The 16,414-nt window shown below is 44.0% G+C and overlaps 1 protein-coding gene across 7 annotated transcripts in view; it reads left to right on the plus strand.

Moving 5' to 3' along the window:
* Positions 1–16,414, plus strand: part of NVL (nuclear VCP like) — a 102,173-nt gene that overhangs the window by 51,344 nt on the left and 34,415 nt on the right. The window lies entirely within an intron of this gene.

Genomic DNA, 16,414 nt, shown 5'->3' on the forward strand with positions numbered 1-16,414 from the left:
AGCTTTGCTTCCAGAGAGTTTCTGGGGGGGGTGGTGGTGGTTATTTTTTATTTATTTATTTTTGTTTGTTTTTTATAAGTTTTTTTTTTTTTAAGATTTTATTTAATTGACAGACAAAGATCACATAGTAGGCAGAGAGGCAGGCAGAGAGAGAGGAGGAAGCAGGCCCCCTGCTGAGCAGAGAGCCCGATGTGGGGCTCGATCCCAGGACCCTGAGATCATGACCTGAGCCGATGACAGAGGCTCAACCCACTGAGCCACCCAGGCGCCCCTGTGCAGAAGCTTTTGATCTTGATAAAATCTCAATAGTTCATTTTTGCCTTGCCTTTGGCGATGTTTCTAGGAAGATGTTGCTGTGGCTGAGGTCGAAGAGGTTGCTGCCTGTGTTCTCCTCAAGGATTTTGATGGATTCCTTTCTCACATTGAGATCCTTCATCCATTTTGAGTCTATTTTCGTGTGTGGTGTAAGGAAATGATCCAATTTCATTTTTCTGCACGTGGCTGTCCAATTTTCCCAACACCATTTATTGAAGAGGCTGTCTTTTTTCCGTTGGACATTCTTTCCTGCTTTGTCGAAGATGAGTTGACCATAGAGTTGAGGGTCTCTTTCTGGGCTCTCTGTTCTGTTCCATTGATCTATGTGTCTGTTTTTGTATGGCCTACCCTTTCTAAGTAGATACAGATTTCCAGAAGACACTCTGGTCTGTGATAACCCACTCTGTCTTCAGCAGCCCTTGCTGTTTTCATGTTTGGTTACTGTAAACACTTTAGCTTAATCTGTAGCCTAGGGAATAGCAGGTCCTCAGTGTCCTTGGGTTTTACTCGAATCCTCTCCTTCCAAGTGGTGCAGGAGCATTTCCTTTTCTCTGGGTCGTGTTTCTTGATCTCTAGTACCTCTGAATTCTTGACAATTCTCCAAATTCTTAGTTGTAAAACCCAGGACTGAGTAGAGCTGTCTGTGCTGAGTTTAGCCAGTTACGGTAAGAATGACAGGAAGGCGGTGCCTGCATTTTGTCCCCTCCAGCATCCCTGACATTGTTTTCCTCACTCTGCCCTCCTCTGTACTTCTATCCCCAGAGTAGATCCCACTGCCTTGGTGCCTACAGAAATCCAGTAGTTGTTCTAGATCTTTCACCTGTTTGCCTGCCTGTGGCAGTTCTGTTCCCTTGTGTGCTGTCCTGTGACAATGTTTGATTGTTTATGACTTGCTTTCTCCCCAGCTTTCATAAATCTCTTCTTGTCTGATGACCTTTGCCACCTGAGAAATTACTACAATAATTAGTGGCTGAAAATTGCCGTTCTTGCTTTGTCCACAATTTTGTGGGTCAGGGATTCAGGAAGAGCTTGTCTGGGAGGTTCCTCTGTGATCCACATACCATCAGCTGGCATGGCTGGGCCAGAGGATCCCCTTCCCTGGCCGTGCTCTGGCATCTCTGTCTCCCCTCCTCCACTCATTGTCCTCTTTCTGGGCCTCCATGTGGCTTCCCCTGGGGTCCTCATTCCCGAGTGACCACTGGGTCCCAAGAGAGGAGGGTGGAAGCCGCCATGGATCCTAAAGGCACAAGTGGGGAGGGTGACAGGGAGATTCAGATACAATAGCAGTAGAGGGAGAATGTGAACAACCGGGGTCACTTGAACTCTACAGACATACGTTTCTGTCCCGTTATTTTTCATCGAGCACATTGTAGCTCCCTCTTTCCATCTAGTGCTGAAGATCCATCAATCAGTGTCCTGCTCTTTAATTTCTCAGCAGATTCACTGTTTCATAAAGTATTTCTTGGGTTTTTGCTGTGTAAAGACCAGCAATTCAGAAAAGTTGTATCTATCCTGATCTGAAGCTGGGGCACCTGGAGTAAATGATAGACAACCAGGATGGGAGGGTAGAGGATGACGGGCAGTTGGAGGGAGAATGCTAATTTAGATACCGTGGACCGGGAAGGCTTCTTCCAAAGTGGTCTGTGAACATGTGTAGCTGGGGCGCAGGGGAGCGAGAGCACCTGGTTCCGGGGATCACAGACAGACCACGTTCAGCAGCTCACCAGTCACTTGACCAAAGGCAGAGGCGCAGATGGTGGTAAAACAGGAAGGGAGCTCATTTCAGTGATGCCAACACCGGGAAGACAGTGGACTAGCATCTAAGACGGTCTCCAAAGTGCTGCAAATACCTCCAGGTTTGCAGATGATAGGTGTGGGGCAAAGGTTGGTGGGTGGGTGCTGGTGGGCAGTGGAGGTCAGGCTTGTCTTGGGGTCAGTCCTGGGTGGGGTCTCCCTGGGGGCAGGGCAGTCCTTATTGCTTGAGGGGGGGAGTGTCAGATCCTGCCAGGCGATGCTCTGCCTGCTGGGTTTTTTGCCTGAGTTAAGAGATAAGCTGGAAAAAAAATTTAAAAAGAGAGACAAGCTGGAAAGAAGAGCTAATCGGTTAGAAAGTACAGACTGCAGTCCAGATGGGGGCGGCTGACATCCTCTTTCACAGTGACCCAAAGGACATGAGGGATGAGACATGCAGAGTCTGCGCAGAACGCTCCAGGTAGAGGGCGGGCAGTCAGTGTGAAGGCCCAGGTCGGCATGTGTGCCATGTTGCAGAACGTGCTGGAAGGCGGGGTACCTGCAGTGAGACGAATGGGCCTGGAGGAGAGTGCAGGGCCTTGGAGGCTGTGGAAGGGGCTTGAGTGCTTTGCTGAGATGGGGGGCCTTGGGGGGTTTTGAGTGAGGAAGTGGTACCATCTCATTTTCTTTCCTAGTTCTGTTTTTATAAACTATGGTACTGCTCTTGTTTTTTTTATTTTGTATTTGGAAGCATTTATAAGTTCACAGGAAATTATAAAAAGAGTGCACAGGGGTTCCATGTACCCAGTTTATCTTGTTACATTTTATGTAACTAGCAGCATGTGCCAGGTCAAAACCAGGAAACAGACATTTATATAATAACAGACATTTGTATAATGTGTATGTGTTTCTGTGCAGTAGATTCCTGTAGTGACCACAGCGGTCACCCTGGGAACTATCCCATCAGCTCCGGGATCCCCCTTGTGCTGCCCTAAATGATAACACCTGCCTCTGTGTCTTGCCATAACTCCACACCACCGCCAACCTGCTCTCTTACCTACATGTGTCACGTCAAGAGTTTACTATAAAAGGGATCATAGAAATGTGGCTTTTTAGATTGGTTGTGTGCACCTCGCATAATGCCTTTGAGGTGGGTTCAGATGCAAGTATGACTCCGCAGTTTGCTCCTTTTTAGTGCTGAGTCGGGGAAGGCACAGTTGGTTTGACCTTTCTCTTCCAGGGCAACATTGTGGTTTTTCCACTCTGTTACACATACCATGAACCTCTGTGTGAATAGGTTCTTGCGTGGACCTAAGGTTTGATTTCTCAGAAATAAATGTTTAGGAGCACAGTGGCTGGATCATATGGGAAGTATATGTTCAGTTTTTTATTTATTTTTTTAAAGATTTTTTAAAAAAAATTTATTTGATAGAGAGTGAGAACAAGCAAGGGGAGCAGCAGGCAGAGGGAGAGGGAGAAGCAGGCTCCATGCCAAGCGGAGTGTCAGGTGCGGCGCTTGATCCCATGATCCCAGGATCATGACCTGAGCTAAAGGCAGATGCTTAAGGACTGAACTACCCAGGTGCCCCAATGTTCACTTTTTTAAAGGGCTTGTCGAACCTTCTTCCAGAGTGACTGTACCATGTGACATCTCTGTAATGGCATGAGAAATCCAGTTGGTTTGCTTCCTTCCAGTATTTTGTGTTGTTACTATATTTTATCCTAAGGGATGTATAGTGGTATCTCATCATGGTTGTAATTTGTAATTTGTATTTCTCTAATGGCTCATCAGCCATTAGAACATCTTTTTTTTTTAAAGGCTTGCTTTATTTATTTATTTATTTTTAAGATTTTATTTATTTATTTGACAGAGATCACAAGTAGGCAGAGAGGCAGGCAGAGAGAGAGGAAGGGAAGCAGGCCCCCTGCTGAGCAGAGAGCCTGATGCGGGACTCGATCCCAGGACCCTGAGATCATGATCTGAGCCAAAGGCAGCGGCTTAACCCACTGAGCCACCCAGGCGCCCTAGAACATCTTTTTGTGTGTTTACTTACCATCCTGTATATTCTTCATTGAAGTATCTCTTGTATCTACGCCCATTTTCTAAAATTGGATTGTATTTTTTTCAAGATTTTATTTTTAAAATAAAGTAATCTCTACAGCCAGTGTGGGTCTCAAACTTAGAACCCTGAGACCAGGAGTCCTACTCCACTGACTGAGCCAGCCAGGTGCCCCTAGACTACACTTTTTTTCTTTTTTAAACTTTTGAGTTTTGAGAGTTCTTCATATATTGTAGATATGAGTCTTTGTCAGATACGTGATTTGCAGTATTTTTTCTCATTCTGCAGCTTATCCTTTCATCCTCTTAATTGAAGAGACTCCGTGTATTTTTTTAAGTTTTTATTTATTTCCTAATATCTACACCCCAGGTGATGCTTGAACTATGACCCCAAGATCAAGAGTTGCATGTTCAGAAGACTGAGCCAGTCAGGCACCCCTTCAGTATATTAATATTTACCTTTATATATTCTGATTTGGGAATCATTTTTAAGAACCTTTTTCAGTCTTATGTCCCCAAAATTTTCTTCAGTGTTTTCTTCTAAAAGTTTTGTAGTCTTATGTTTTTACAACTTAAAATCTGTAACCTGTTTTTAGTTAACTTTTATTTGAGGTAGGAAACTTAAGTCTAGGCGTATTTTTTCCCCTATGAATATCCAGTTCCTCCATCATTTTTGAAGACTATTGTTCCTGCATTGAATCAGTTTTGCACCTTTGTGCAAAACAGCAATGGACAATTGGAATTTGAAGTTAAAAACACTATACCATTGGGGTGCCTGGGTGTCTCAGGCAGGTAAGCATCTGACTCTTGGTTTCGGCTCAGGTCAGAATTCTCAGGTTCCTGAGATTGAGCCCCACATGGCGCTCCATGCTCAGTGGGGAGTCTGCTTCTCTTTTCCTCTGCTCCTCCCCCTGCTCATGTTCTCTCTCTCTCCCTCTCAAATAAAAATGAATAAATCTTTTCTTAAAATGACACACAATACCATTTACATTACGGCTGGAAGAAAGGAAGGTAAGTAGGTCTAGGTGTAAATCGTACAAAATATGTACAAGATCTATTTGAGGAGGGGCTTCTGGGTGGCCCATTTGGCTAAGCCTCTGATTCTTGGTTTCGTCTAAGGTCATGATCCCAGGGTCCTGAGATCGAGCCCAGCCTCAGACTCCCAGCTCGGCAGGAGGGCTGCTTTTCCCTCTCTCACTCCCCAACTTGTGTTCCTGCTCTCATGGTCTCTCTCTCTCTGCCAAATAAATAAATAAAATCTTAAAAAAAATCTTCAGGCTCTCTGCTCAGCAGGGAGCCTGCTTCCCTTCCTCTCTCTCTGCCTGCCTTTCTGCCTACTTGTGATCTCTGTTTGTTGAATAAATACAGATTTTTTTAAAAATATTTTTATGAGGAAAAAGTACAAAACTCTAATGAGAGAAATCAGAGAATATATAAATAAATGGAGAGGTGTTCATAGATAGGAAAACTGAATACTGTCAAGACTGTCAGTCTTTCCAACTTGATCTATAGATTCAAAGCAACCCTACTCACAATCAGCAGGTTATTTTGTGGATAAACATTCTAGAGTTTGTATGGACAGGCAAAAAGCCCAGGATGGCCAACACAGTATTGAAGGAGAAGAACAAAGTTGGAGGACTGACACTACCCAACTTCAAGACTTAGTATAAAATTACAGTGATCCAGACAGTGTGGTATTGGTGAAAGAAAAAAAGAGGGAATTCAGTAGAACAGAGCAGAAGCCAGAAGTAGACCCACACAAATATAGTCAACTGGTTTTTGATAAATGAGCAAAGGCAATTGAATGGAGAAAGGATAATCTTCTCAAGAAATGGCACTGGAACAACTGGGTCCTCACATGCAAAAAATGACTCAAGACACAGATCTTACGCCTTTCACAAAAATTATCTCGAAATTGATCATATACCCAGATGTACAGTACAAAACAATAAAACTCCTAGAAGAGAGCAGGAGAAATTTCAGTTGAACTTGGGTTTGGTGATAACTTTTAGATACAACACCCAAAGCATAATCCGTGAAGGAAAAACATTGATATGTTGAACTTCATTATGGTGAGAAACTTTTCTTCTATGAAAGACATGGTTAGGGTGCTTCGGTGGCTCAGTGGGTTAAGCCTCTGCCTTCAGCTCAGGTCATGGTCTCAGGGTCCTGGGATAGAGGCCTGCATCGGGCTCTCTGCTCGGCAGGGAGCCTGCTTTTCCTCCTCTCTCTGCCTGCCTCTCTGCCTACTTGTGATCTCTCTCTCTGTGTCAATTAAATAAAAATAAAATCTTTTAAAACAAACAAAAAAAACGATGGTGCACCTGGGTGGCTCAGTGGGATAAAGCCTCTGCCTTCGGCTCAGGTCATGATCCCAGGGACCTGGGATCAAGCCCCACATTGGGCTCTCTGCTCAGCAAGGAGCCTGCTTCCCTTCCTCTCTCTCTGCCTGCCTCTCTGCCTACTTGTGATCTCTGTCTGTAAAATAAATAAAATTTTTTTAAAAAAAGAGAAAGACATGGTTAAGAGGATAAAAAGAGGGGTGCCTGGGTGGCACGGTGGGTTAAGCCTCTGCCTTTGGCTCAGGTCATGATCTCAGGGTCCTGGGACCGAGCCCCACATCGGGCTCTCTGCTTAGCAGGGAGCCTGCTTCCTCCCCTCTCTCTGCCTGCCTCTCTGCCTACTTGTGATCTCTCTCTGTCAAATAAATAAATAAAATCTTAAAAAAGAGAATAAAAAGACACAAACTGGAAGAAAATATTTGTGGAACACATACCTGATAAAGGACTATGCGGTGGACTGAATGTCATGTCCCTACCCCAAATTTATTATGTGGAAATCTTTACCCCAGATGTCAGGATATAGAAAGTGGGGCCTTTGGTAATGAGGTCTGTGGCTGGGCCTTCATCAGGGGGATTAGCACCCTTATAAAAGGGTCACAATGAGAAGATGGCATAGGCTGCAGCCCATTAGAGGGCTCTTCATGGAACCCAGTCATGGGGACACCCTGACCTCAGACTTCAGCTTCCAGACCTGTGAGAAACAAATTTCTGTTGTGTATAATGCCACCCAATGTGTGATATTTTGTTGTAAGAGCCTAAATTGACTAAGGCTGATATGCAAAATACACAAAGAACTCTTAAAAACTCAATAATGAGAAAACAAACAGATGTGGTAAAGATCTAAGCAGACTCCTTACCAGAGAAGATGTACAGATGGCAGATAAGACATGAAAAAATGTTCAAGAGCATCATATGTTATTAGGGAAATGCAAATTAAGACAATAGAGATATGGGTGTCTGGGTGGCTCATTGAGTTAAGCCTCTGCCTTTGGCTCAGGTCATAATCTCGGGGTCCTGGGATCGAGCCCCACATCGGGCTCTCTGCTCAGCAGGGAGCCTGCTTCCTCCTCTCTCTCTCTCTGCCTGCCTTGTGATCTCTCTCTGTCAAATAAATAAATAAAATCTTAAAAAATTAAAACAGAGATACCATTGTACATCTACTGGGATGGCTGAAATCCAAACACAGACAACACTAAATTGTGACAATATGGAGCAACAGGAGCTCTCACTTGTTAATGGCAGGAACACAAAATGGTACAGCCACCTGAAAGACAGTCTGGCAGCTTCTTTAAAAATGAAACAGGGACAACTGTCTGGCTCAGTTGGTGGAGCGTGTGACTCTGGATCTCAGAGTTGTGAGTTTGATCCCCACACTGGGTGTAGAGTTTACTTAAAGATAAAATCTTTAAAGAAACATCCTTACCATAAAGTACCTAACTTGTAATTGTGGGTGTTTTGATGCTCCTCTCAGTCCCGTTGGCTGCACATCTTTGCGGTTCTGTTGTGCATATTCATTTAGAACTGTCTTTTGGTGGGCTGATCTGTATGTTCTGTCATTACATTAAGTCCTTCTCAGTCCCCTGACAGGTTTCTTTTGAAGTATATTTTATCTGCTATTAATATAGCCATTTCTGATTTCTTTTGATTGATGTTTCCATGGTATATCTTTTCTATCCATTTACTGTCACCCTATTGATGTCATTACATGTGAAGTGAGTTTCTTATAAACAGCAGATAAGGGCGCCTGGGTGGCTCAGTGGGTTAAGCTGCTGCCTTCGGCTCAGGTCATGGTCTCGGGGTCCTGGGATCGAGTTCCGAATAGGGCTGTCTGCTCAGCAGGGAGCCTGCTTCCCTCTCTCTCTCTCTCTCTGCCTGCCTCTCTGTCTACTGTGATCTCTCTCTGTCAAATAAATAAATAAAAATTTTTAATAAAAAAAAACCAGCAGATAAGGTCCTTTTTATTTTTTTTATTTTTTTTTAAAGATTTTATTTATTTGACAGACAAAGATCACAAGTAGTCAGAGAGGCAGGCGGAGAGAGAGGAGGAAGCAGGCTTCTTGCTGAGCAGAGAGCCTGATGTGGGGCTCCATCCCAGGACCCCGGGATCATGACCTGAGCTGAAGGCAGAGGCTTTAACCCACTGAGCCACCCAGGCACTCCAAGGTCCTTTTTTAAATCCACTCTGCCAATTTCTGCCTTTTAATTGGTGTATTTAGAGCATTTCTATTTAGTATACATTTTTACTCTTCCCATAGTTTTTCTTTTCTGGTGTTTCTAATTTTTTTCTATCATTTCCCACCCAGGCACTCCAAGGTCCTTTTTTAAATCCACTCTGCCAATTTCTGCCTTTTAATTGGTGTATTTAGAGCATTTCTATTTAGTATACATTTTTACTCTTCCCATAGTTTTTCTTTTCTGGTGTTTCTAATTTTTTTCTATCATTTCCTTTTTGTTTTAGGAACTTCCTTGAGCTATTCTTTTAGGTATGTTCAGCTTGTAGCAAATTTTCTTGGTTTTCACTTACCTGTGAATGTCTTGATTTCAGTTTCTTTCTTGAAGTCTGTCTATGCTAGATAGGCAGTTCTGGGTTGACTGTTCTCTCTGCCAGTACCTGAAAATTGTGCCATGTCCTGCCAGCGCTTGTGATTTCTGAACATAGACTAGCTCTCCTTTGAGTGTCCTGACTGCACAGGGAGGGTGGTGTCACTGTTCTCTGCTTTTAACTTTTTATTTCTGTTTTTTAAATATTTTAGTTATTTATTGGAGACAGAGAGAGGGAGAGAGAATCCAAATAGGCTCCATGCCCAGTGCAGAGCCTGATGTGGGGCTCAATGCCATGACCCTGAGATCACAACCTATGCTAAAACCAAGACTGAGCCCACCCAGGTGCCCCTCAAATACTCTTTTTTAGCTCTTTCTCTTTTCCTCCTGGGACTCCTGTGACACACATGTTAGATCTTTTGTTATAGTCCCATAGGTCCCTGAGGCTTTGTTGCTGGTTCTTTCCATCCTCTCTTTTCTCTGTGTTGTTCAGATTTGGCAATTCTATTCTTCAGGTTCACTGATTCTCTCTGTTGTCTCCATGATTCTGGTGAGCCTGTCCAGTGAGGTTTTCCTTTTGTTTGCTTAGTTTTGCCATTGAAAATATTGTTTACTTCTTTACGTCTTCTCTTTCTTTGCTGAGACTTCATTTTTTTTTTTTTCATTTGTTTCAAGCCTGTTCATGATTTTCCCATAAGTACTTTTATTGTGGCTGTAATAAAACCCTTGCCAGGTGACTGACTCCAACACCTGGGTCATGTCAGTGGTCCACCTTCTGTGTTTCTTTTCTCATTAAAGTTGAGATTTTTTTCTGCATCTTGTTTCAACAAGTAATTTTCAGTTGTGTTCTGGACATTTGAGTGTTTTGAAATGTTGAGTATTAACTTACATTTTCTCCTTTGAGGCCTTCTCTGATTGTGCAGGGGAAGGGGAAGCCGCCTCTTAGCCATGGGCTGAGACAGGAATCCCAGGCTCCTTGCTCTACCTCCGTTCACACTCACTGGGTGGGGAGATGCATTGTTCCTGCTGGGCCTCCATTAACATCCCCTCAGCTTGGGTAGGGGTACTCTTCCCCACAACCTCCGGGAACCCAGGGAAAGCAGAGGTGGAAGTGTCAGCTCTCCACTGGGCTTTCTCTGACACTGCCTGGCATGAAAAGAGAAACCCAGATGGGGAGGTAGCTATTAAAATTCAAATGACACTGAAAAGCGAAAGATAAAATTACCCTCTCTGTCCCTGCCCAGAGGCAACCGCTGGTAAAGTCTATGAGCTGTTTCTTTTGTATTTTTTTTTCCATATTTTCAAATAGTATGCTCATATTGCTGTTTCTTATCAGTTTCATATGCTGCTGTCACTACTTTCTCAGACACATGAAAATTTGTTATATTCACTGTTGCTCCACATGCAGCCACCGTCACTGCCACCCCGTCGTCCCCACATGATAATATTGTTTCTGCACAACTTTTGGTCACATCAGCTGTCGGTGTTTACATTACCAGGATAGTGTACCTATTTCTCTGCGTGGACCCAGGAGTTACACTGCGATCAGAGTTGTTTTCACATAACCTTCTCATTCTTAGATGTAGAAACTCTCGTTTTCTTTCTCTTGCTTTGTTTTATTTCTATTTTTCATCAGATACACAGACAGTGGTCAATATTATTTGTGTCCATGATTTATTTTGCTTTTGTTTCCAGAGCATTCTCTGCTCTGGCTGCAGTCTGGGCTTTTTGAGTTTGGTATACTTGAGGGTATCTCTGTTCCCTCCTCATTACTGATTGGTAGCCTGGCTGAGTACAGGATTTTGAGTTGAAAAAATTTTTTTCATGATTTATAGGCCTTGCTTTTTTTTTCTCTTAAAAGTTTTGTGTCATACTGATCCTTTTTATGTGACATTTAAAAAAAAAAAAAGATCTTATTTTTAAGTGCTTTCTACACCCAGTGTAGGGCTGAAACTCACAACCTAGAGGTCAAGAGTTGCACATTTTACCATTTCAGCCAGCCAGGCATGCCTTATGTGACATTTTGTTAATTTGTTTCGTGTGTATGCTTAGCACTTGGTGAGTCTTAACCCTCTGGATTGGACTTTTATTTATTTTTTTAAGATTTTATTTATTTATTTGACAGACAGAGATCACAAGTAGGCAGAGAGGCAGGCAGAGAGGAGGAAGCAGGCTCCCTGCTGAGCAGAGAGCCCGTTGGGAGGCTCGATCCCAGGATCCTGGGATCATGACCTGAGCCAAAGGCAGAGGCTTTAACCCACTGAGCCACCCAGGCACCCTGGATTGGACTTTGAAATGTCTTCTTTTCTCCTAGTTTCTATTTCTGTCTTAATTTTTCCCCTACTTTTTGAGCTACTAGTTTTTAGAAAGTAAGTGAAAGATTGCTGTGTCACCCTCCCACCTGTGGTTGCCCTGTGTCCCGGCCACAGCTCTCCTGTGTTGTGTGGTCCACCAGAGTCCACACCCTGCCCCGGAGATACCCTGCTTCCCATGCTGTCCCCACAGACTACAGCTAGACCACAGATGTCCCGACTCACTTCCCTTCTTCCATACTGGCTCCAAGGGACTGTCCGTTCCCACTTCATCCCCGGTCTGGCTGGTTAGAAACGCGGGTGCCTGGCATGCAGACGCATGAGACCCGAAGAGTCCTACTGGCTTATTACTCATTCTTCCGCTCGGCAGGGATCTGTGTCCTACTGTAGCCACACATAGTCCAGAAAGTTTCTGCCCCCGGTGTACAGCTCAGGTGAAGAAACAGGTCCTTTATGATGGGTAAGTTTCTGGACAAGAATTAGCTCTAAAGTTTCACATTTTGACAGAAAGCTTCTAGTTGAGGGTCCCCATCTGCTGTAAGCCCTTCGTAACTCTTGGGTGACAGGGGGATGGCTTACATGGAAGAGATTCACTTCACCTCATAGGATATTCAGCCACTTTGAATTCCAACTGCCTTGTTTCCTTACCTATCCGGCCTTGGGTCATGGTGGTGCCTTGGGGCTATGGTCGGACCTGTGTGTCTTGCCCTTTGGCACAGTACTTTAATATATATATATATATATATATATATATATATATTTTTTTTTTTTTTTTTTTTTTTTACACAGAGAGAGAGAGATCATAAGGAGGCAGAGAGGCAGGCAAAGAGAGAGGGGGAAGCAGGCTCCCTGCTGAGCAGAGAACCTGATGCGGGGCTTGATCCCAGCACCCTGAGATCGTGACCTGAACCGAAGGCAGAGGTTTAACCCACTGAGCCACCCAGGTGTCCCAGTACTTCCCTTTTAAAGATGACTTAGGCCCCAGCCTCACTTCGCTGCGTCCCAGGAACCTGGTACATGAGAGAACCCAGGAAGTATTTGTTTAGTGAATCGTAAGAAGAGGCCTACTTTTCTTTCATGAAGGCTGACCCACCTTGTAATAATTTTCACTCAACACATTACTCACGGCTCATTAGCCTGAGGATGGATCCAGTTTGTAAGGAAATCCGCTTGATTGAGAGGTGACGTAGCATTAACTTTACCAGATTCAGATAACTTTACAAGATTCAGTGGTATTGAGTATATTTATAGACTCCTGCGGCCATCCTAACCATCTGATTTTAGAACATTTCTATCACCCTAAAAAGCAATCTGTCGTTGGCCATTACTCGCCATCCTTCCCCCACCTCCAGCACTTCTGCCTATGTAGGCTTCCCTGTCCTGGCTCACTTACGTGATGGGGCTGTCAAGTCCACCTCCCTTTACCTAGCATCCCCTGTTGTAGACCATAGCTAGCACGTAGCAATACTTCATCCCTCTTGCCGGATGATGGTCCCTTGTGTGGGTATACGACATTTGATTCATTCGCCAGTCAGTGGACATTTAGGTTGTTTCCACGTGGGGGCTTGTGATAATACTGCTGTAGACATCCAGGTACAAATTTTTGTGTGGACATATATTAAAATTTCTGTGGGGTAGATACCCAGGAGTGGGATTGCTGGGCCACGTGGTGACTGTGTTTACCATTTCAAGAAACAGCCAGACTTTTCCACAGTATTTTACATTCCTGCTAGCAATTATAACAAAGCAGTGTGTGGGTGTTACGATTTCTTCACATCCTCGCCAACACTTCTTATGTCTTTCTTTCTGGGTATAGCCATTCTAGTGGGTATGAGGTAGTATTTCACTGTAGTGCATCTTCTTTTCACTTGGGTTATGCCTTGTCATGGAGTGGTAAGACTTAATCATTCTAGATAGGAGTCTATACCAGATATGTGATCTGCATATGTTTTCTCCTAGTCTATGGGTTGTCTTTTCATTTTAAATTTTGGTAAAGTCCAATTTATTAATTTTTTTTTAAGATTTTATTTATTTATTTGACAGATAGAGATCACAAGTAGGAAGAGAGGCAGGCAGAGAGAGAGGAGGAAGCAGGCTCCCTGCTGAGCAGAGAGCCCCATGTGGGGCTCGATCCCCGGACCCTGGGACCATGACCTGAGCTGAAGGCAGAGGCTTTAACCCACTGAGCCACCCAAGCGCCCCTCAATTTATTAATTTTTTTTAAAGCACATGCACTTTTGTTGTCATGCCATATCTTTAAAAAATCACTGCCTAGCACAAGGTCACAGGCAGGCAGAGGGAGAAGCAAACTCCTCACTGAGCAGGGAGCCCAATGTGGGACTCGATCCCAGACCCTGTGATCATGACCTGAGCTAAAGACAGATGCGTCACAGACTAAGCCATCCAGGCACCCCCTAAGAATGTTTGCTAATCGTAATTGGGATTATTACACCAGGATTACTTTTGAGCTTGCAGATCTGGCTTTAAGATCCACTTGTATTCTTAAGTTAAAACATGTTTTACCAAGTGATACTGGCATAACCACAGATTTACACATCACTGAAACATGGTAGGATCTAAAAATATTGCTCCATGTATTGGAATAATTGAGTTCTTAAAAAACATAAAGGCCATGCAAGGGCGCCTGGGTGTCACAGTTGGTACATGTCCGACTCTTGGTTTCAGCTCAGGTCATTATCTTGGGGTCATGAAATTGAGTCTCATGTCCGGCTTTGTGGTCAGTGGTGGGTCCACTTGTCCCTCTCCCTCTGCTCCTCACCACCCCCCCCACCATGAGCATGCGTGCTTGCTCTTATCTCTCTCTCTCTCTCTCAAATAAATAAATAAATAAAAATCTTTAAAAAACTCATACACAAAGGCCACGCAGTGGACAAAGAATAGCCTTTTCAACAAAGTGCTGGAACAATCAGATATCCATATGCAAGGGGTGCCTGGGTGGCTTAGTCAGTTAAGCATCTTCCTTTCGGCTCAGGACATGATCCCAGGGTCTTGGGATCAAGCCCTGCATTGGCTGGGGTAGGGGAGGTTGTCCCTGCTCAGCGGGGAGTCTGCTTCTCCCTCTGCCCCTCACCCACCCCACTTGTGTACTCTCTCAAATCAGTAAAAATCTTTTTTTTTTTTTTCTTTAAAGATCTCATTTATTTATTTGACAGACAGATCACAAGTGGCAGAGGTTGGTGGTTGGGGGGTGGGTAGCAGGCTCCCTCCTGAGCAGAGAGGCTGATGCGGGGCTTGATTCCAGAACTGGGATCATGACCTGAGCTGAAGGCAGAGGCTTTAACCCACTGAACCACCCAGGCGCCCAGTAAATAAAATCTTTAATAAAGAAAAGATGGGGCACCTGGGTGGCTCATTCATTAAGCGTTGGCCTTCAGCTCAGGTCATGATCCCAGTGCCCTGGGATCGAGCCCCACATCAGGCTCCCTGCTCTGCGGGAAGCCTGCTTCTCCCTCTCCCACTTGCCCTGCTTGAATTCCCTCTTTCACTGTCTGTCTCTGTCAAATAAATAAATAAATAAAATCTTTAAAAAAAAAAAAAAAAGAGAAAGCCATATGCAAGAAAAATCACCTTTAATACACACACCTCTTACCACATGTAAAAATTAACCCAAAATGGATCAAAGATCAGTGACAACTCACAGCTGTAAAATTCCAGGAAGAAAACAGGAGAGAAATGTTTCCTACCATAGATTAAGTGAAGATTGCTTAGATGTGACCCCAGAAGCACAATCTTTTAGAGCAAAAAGATAAATCGAACTGCTCTTCACAAGATGCCACTGAGTGAACACAAGGACAAAACTACACTGACTAGGAAAAAATACTTACAAAGTGTATATGTGATCAAGGATTTATATCTGGAACGTAGAATGGATTCTCAAAACTCAACAACTGAAGAACATTAAAAATTGGCTGAACACTGCACAGACCCTTCCCTGTCATGGGTATACAGGCCGCAGGTAGACCTGAAAATGTGCTCGGCCTCATTAGCCCTCAGGGAGAAGCTAGTGAGATTCTACTACAAACCTTAGAATAACTATCTAAATTGAAAACGACTATACCAAGTATTGGCAAGGACAGGGGAATGTCAACTGGCACAGCTAGTCTGGAAAACAGTTTGTTGGTGTTTTTAAATTTCAGGCTACCGGGGCGCCTGGGTGGCTCAGTGGGTTGAAGCCTCTGCCTTCGGCTCAGGTCATGATCCCAGGGTCCTGGGATCGAGCCCCGCATCGGGCTCTCTGCTCGGCAGGAAGCCTGCTTCCTCCTCTCTCTCTGCCTGCCTCTCTGCCTACCTGTGATCTCTCTCTGTCAAATAAACAAATAAAATCTTTAAAAAAAAAAAAAAAATTTCAGGCTACCGCTGTGGTGGGATGTAGCCATACTGCTCTGTGTCCCACACTTAGCAAGGGAAACACACCAAGACTGGTATATGAGTGCTGCAGAACTGGAAACCAAATGGTGATCAGCAGAGCAATGGAAAAATAAATCGAGGCATATCTGCACAGGGCGATACTCCCCAACCATAAATGAAGAATCAAGTACTAAGGCATGCAAGAACTTAGGGGAACCTAAAAACAGTTCTGTTGAGTAAAAGAAAGCAGAGTACATAGAGCGTGCTTACACATCTGTAAAATTCTAGAAAATATGAACTAACCTGTAGTGACAGAACCAATGAGCGGCTGCCTGGGGACTGAGGGTGTCAGGGAAGAGCAGCGGGGAAAGGCCACAATGCAGTCCTCAGTAAGTTTTTAAACTGCAGAGGTTTCCTGAGACCTGAGTGTGTGGGGTCCTTCGCCCTGTAGGGTAAGAGGGCGCTCAGGCCTGTGGGATAGCACTCCATCATCATGCTGCAGGGGTTATGCAGTCAACTTTCCGTTTCTTCCTTACTTCCAAGTAGTATATCCTAGCATCTCAAGAGAAAGTCCAATATTGTGTTGAACATCAAAAGATCACTGAATTAAGTATTTAGCTTCCCCAAGGGAACTGAAGAACAAAATTAACAGAATCAGAATTTCAGCTAGAAAGAGCTCTACCTCTTTATGGAATAAATTAATGGTTAAGTCTGAGTGTGTTCATTAGAAAACACGAGACCCATTA

The sequence above is a fragment of the Lutra lutra genome, chromosome 15 (assembly GCF_902655055.1).
Source record: "Lutra lutra chromosome 15, mLutLut1.2, whole genome shotgun sequence".
Taxonomy (NCBI): Eukaryota; Metazoa; Chordata; class Mammalia; order Carnivora; family Mustelidae; genus Lutra; species Lutra lutra.